Source organism: Theropithecus gelada, chromosome 19 (assembly GCF_003255815.1).
Source record: "Theropithecus gelada isolate Dixy chromosome 19, Tgel_1.0, whole genome shotgun sequence".
Lineage (NCBI taxonomy): Eukaryota > Metazoa > Chordata > Mammalia > Primates > Cercopithecidae > Theropithecus > Theropithecus gelada.
Window position 1 is genome coordinate 27,774,715 of NC_037687.1, and position 5,202 is coordinate 27,779,916.

The following is a 5,202-nucleotide window of genomic DNA, read 5'->3' on the forward strand; positions in this document are numbered from 1 at the left end:
ATATATCCATATATATACACATACACACACACACACATATATATATATATATATATATATATATATATATATGAGAGAGAGAGACATTTTGGAAGAACAGCTCCTTGCCCTTCTAAAAATAGAAGTTCCACATTTTTAGTTGATCTAATGTTTCCTCATGAAGATTAGATTCAAGTTATACATTCTCCACCAGAATAATGAGGTGAGGTGTGTACTTCTTTGACGGTATCCCATCTGGACACAGTCAGTATCCTACGGTCCCTCATTAGTGAAGTGAGTTTTGATCACCCAGCAAGCTGATGTCCAGTTTCTCAGCTGTGTAATACTCCTTTGCAGCTAATAAGCAGTCCAGGGGCAGATACTTTAAGACAAGTAGGTATCTGCCTTTCATCAAAATTTCCCCCTTGATTTCACATCCATTGATGATTCAGCAGATGCGAGTTATTATGAATAACAAAAGATGCTACTGGCCTGGGACGGTGGTTCACGCCTGTAATCCCTGTACTTTGGGAAGCTGAGGAGGGAAGATCACTTGAATTCAGGAGTTTGAGACCAGCCTGGGCAATATAGAGGGATCTTGTCTCTAAAGAAAATACAAAAATTAGCCTGGTGTGGTGGCAAGAGCCTGAAGTCCCAGCTACTTGGAAGGATGAGGTGGGAGGATTGCTTGAGCCCAGGAGGTCGAGGCTTCAGTGAGCAGTGATCATGCCACTGCACTCCAACCTGGGCAACAGAGGGAGACCCTGTCTCAAAAAAAAAAAAAAAAAAAAAGTGAGAGAGAAGAAAAAGAATAGGAAGTTACTGTTAAACACCTTCTCCCATCCCCGTCACCAGTACCTACAATCCTGAATTGTGCTTCGCCGTTGCTTGATTTTCATTATTATTTTAGCATGTGTGTATGTTTCCTGAAACAACATCTTATCTAATTATATAAAGTAATTATATATATCTAATTATATATATCTAATTATATAAATTATATTTATAATTATATAAAGTACAACAGGCTGGGGGACTGAAACAGCAGAATTGATTGTCTCCCAGTTCTGGAGGCTGGAAGTCTGAGATCAAGATGTTGGCATGGTGGGTTTCTTCTGAGGCCTCCTTCCTTGGCTTGCAGATGGCCGCCTTCTTGCTGTGCCCTCACGTGGTCCTCTCTGTGTGCACATCCCTGGTGACTCTCTGGCCATATATCCTCTTCCCATAAGGATGAAGTCCAGCTGGATTAGGGCCCACCCTAATGGCCCCATTTAACCTTCACTACCTCTTTAGAGATCCTATGTCCAAATACAGTCATGTTCTGATGTACTGGGTGTTAGGGCTCCAAAATATGAATTTTGGGGGCGGCATTTCAGCTTACAACTGTATCTTACTGTATGCAACTTGCTTTTTGTTTTGAGACAGAGTCTTGCTTTGTTACCCTGGCTGGAGTGAAGTGGTGCGATCTCGGCTCACTGCAGCCTGCCTCCTAGGTTCAAGCCATTCTTCTTGCCTCATATTCCCAAGTAGTTGGGACTACAGGCACATGCCACCATGCCTGGCTAATTTTCATATTTGTACAGATGAGGTTTCACCATGTTGACCAGGCTGGTCTCGAACTCCTGACCTCAAGTGATCCACCTGCCTCGGCCTTCCAGCGTGTTGGGATTACAAGCGTGATCCACCGTGCCCGGCCAATGCAACTTGCTTTTTAAAGACAAACTTCTGTTACTAAGATGCGTTCGTGATGGTGCCTGTAGCCATTGTTCACACATTTTTCAGGGGTATGGTATGAAAATGATTAAAAATAATATGGGGAGAAATCGATGAAATGCATGGGGAAAGAAAAGATTAACAAAACCAAAATCTATTTTAGGTTTTGAAAAAGCAACTAAGACAGACTTACTTTTGGCAAACCAATTAAGAACAAAGAGACAGGCTGCAAATAAAATACAAATTGTAAAATGGTGAATAATTATAGCCAGGACAGAGATATAAAAAGTAATGAAAATATATTATGGCTATGTGCTAACATTAAAAACCTGAATGAACTGGTTCAATTACTAGAAAAATATACAATGCTAAAATGACACAAAATCAGAGAACTTGAATAAGCCAGTGACTATTAAAGAATTTGAAATTATATTCAGAGATCTCCCCTCTCCCCCCAAAACCCCCCGGCACAGATGGTTTTCTGAGCAAGTGATACCAAACATTCAAAGAATGTTTAATTCCTATCTTGTATGAATTATTCCAGAAAATCGCTGGAAAATTATGTAATAACTGCCTGATTCATTTTTAGAGGCTAATGCAATGTTGAATCCAAAATCGGATAAGGACCAGATGCAAGAAAATTATAGATTCATTTCACTTGTGAATGAAGATGTAAAAATTCCAAATCAAATAATTGCCTCTTAAATCCAGCGTACCATAATTCTTCATGATCAAATAAGAGTTCTCCTCCTAATGCAAAGATGATTCAAAAATTTAAAAAAAAAAAGTTCTTTCACTATAATTCACCATATCAATAGGCCAAGGAAGAAAATATAATGATTTCAACTGATGTGGGAAAATAATTTCGTAAGGCTGTACGTCTATTGTGGTTAAAAATTAAAACACTTAATGACGAGTTGATGGGTGCTGACGAGTTGATGGGTGCAGCACACCAACATGGCACAAGTATATATATGTAACAAACCTGCACGTTATGCACATGTACCCTAGAACTTAAAGTATAATAATAATAAAAAAGAATTAAAACACTTCACTTTGGGAGGCTAAGGCGGGGGGATCACTTGAGGCCAGGAGTTTGACACCAGCCTGGGCAGCATGGTGAGACCATGACACGGTGGTGTGCGCTGGTGGTCCCAGCTACTTGGGAGGCAGAGGTGGGAGGATCACTTGAGCCTGGGAGGCTGCATGGTTTTGAATTGCATTTCTGTGATAATTAATGGTGTTAATATTTTCCTGGACATTTAGCCCATTTATATCTTCTCTGGGAAATGTCTATTCAGATCATTCACCCTTTTTTGTTTGTTTGTTTTATTTTTTGAGACGGAGTCTCACTCTGTTGCCCAGGCTGGAGGGCAGTGGTGGAATCTCAGCTCACTGCAAGCTCCGCCCCTGGGTTCCAGCAATTCTCCTGCCTTAGCCTCTCAAGTAGCTGGGATTACAGGCACCCACCATCACACCCAGATAATTTTTGTATTTTTCTAGTAGATATAGGGTTTCACTATGTTGGCCAGGTTGGTCTCAAACTGCTGACCTCAAGTGATCTTCCCGCCTTGGCCTCCCAAAGTGTTGGGATTACAGCTGTGAGCTGCCATGCCTGGCCTCGCCCATTTTAAAATTGGGTTACTTGAGTTCTTCGTACATTTTATTTTTTGTTTTTGTTTTTTGGAGGGTTACCATATACATCTTAGTTTATCAGAATCCATTTCACATTTATGCTAGCTTTATTACAGTGAGATATAAAAGGTTATTCCTAGATAGTTCTATTCCATTTCCCCTTGTTGTGGTATCATTGTTATAAATTTTTTTTTTTTTTTTTGAGACGGAGTCTTGCTCTGTTGCCCAGGCTGGAGTGCAGTGGTGCAGTCTTGGCTCACTGCAACCTCCACCTCCTGGGTTCAAGCTATTCTCCTGCCTCAGCCTCCTGAGTAGCTGGGATTACAGGCACCTGCCACCACGCCCAGGTAATTTTTGTATTTTTAGTACAGATGGGGTTTGGCCATGTTGGCCCGGCTGGTCTCCAACTCCTGACCTCAGGTGATCTGCCTGCCTCAGCCTCCTGAAGTGCTGGGATTGCGGGCATGAGCCACTGCGCCAGACTGTAATGCATTAAGCTTTGAATACCTAAGCTCAAGAGTTGACATCAACCTTTCCCCACAGATAATTCTGGTGCTTGTGAACTTGTGGTCCCTGAAGACTTTTGCCACCAAGAAGGTCCTGGGAACTCGCAAAAACAGTCTGTGGGAGATGGATATGTGAGTCTGCTTCTAAGAAGCTCTTTGGCTGCCTCTGGTACACGGGGTTTCTGCTTGCCCTCTGCCCTCTTCTTCTCCCTCCACTTTCCATAATTTCATCAAAATCAGTTAATATTTACAAAGCACTGAGAAAGCGCTGGGGACTCAGTAAGTGCTAAAAAAATTGTCAACTGCCTTTTTTTTTTTTTTTTTTGACAGAGTCTTACTCTGTTGCTCAGGCTGGAGTGCAGTGATATGATCTCAGCTCACTGCAAATTCTGCCTCCTGGGTTCAAGCAATTTTCCTGCCTTGGCCCCCCGAGTAGCTGGGATTACAGGTGTCTGCCACCACATGAGCTAATTTGTGTATTTTTAGTAGAAACGGCATTTCACCATGTTGGCCAGGCTGGTCTCGATCTCCTGACCTCAGGTAATCCACCTGCCTTGGCCTCCCTAAGTGCTGGGATTACAAGCGTGCACCACTGTGCCTGGCCCATCAGCTGCTATTATTAGCATTATTCCTTCTGGAGAATGTTTTAGCTACTGCATTTCATGGACTCTAAGACACTCCACTTTTATGGTTGATATAAAGAAAGAAAAGTGTGTACTGCCTATAAGATGCAACAATGCTTCCTTACCACTTGGAATATTTATTTCTTATTTACTGAAAGAGCTTTTATGGGTGTATTTATTGCAAACAATAAAGGAACATACAAGTAAAATAAAGGATTCCTAAAATTGTTTCACAATTGAGATCTTTTTTTGTTTATTATGGAAAAGTTATACAAAAATTAGCTGGACATGGTGGTGCGTACCTGTGGTCTCAGCTACTCGGGAGGCTGAGGCGAGAGAATCACCTGAGCCAGGGAGGTCGAAGCTTCAGTGAGTCATGATGGCGCCATTGCACTCCAGCCCGGATGACAGAGTGGGGGAATGGAGACCCTGTCTCAAAGAAAAAAAAAAAAAAAGATTGCATGTAAGAACTAAAAATCATTACTGCTGGGGCTCTTGATCCAGCTTTGCAATTAGAGGAAACACTTTATTGCTGACTTCTGTTTTCAGAGCAAACACCAAACACAACTTATTCCTCACCAATTCCTCCTGACCCACGCAGGCCCACCCAGTTGGTTCCCAGGGGCTGAGAGTGCTCCACTGTCGTCTGGTGGATTTTCTTCTCGGCTGTGGACACCCCTTCTGCAGGTTTTCATGCCTTTCAAACAGCAGTCGTATGGTGCCGGCCGTTGGAAGATGCCTCCCGG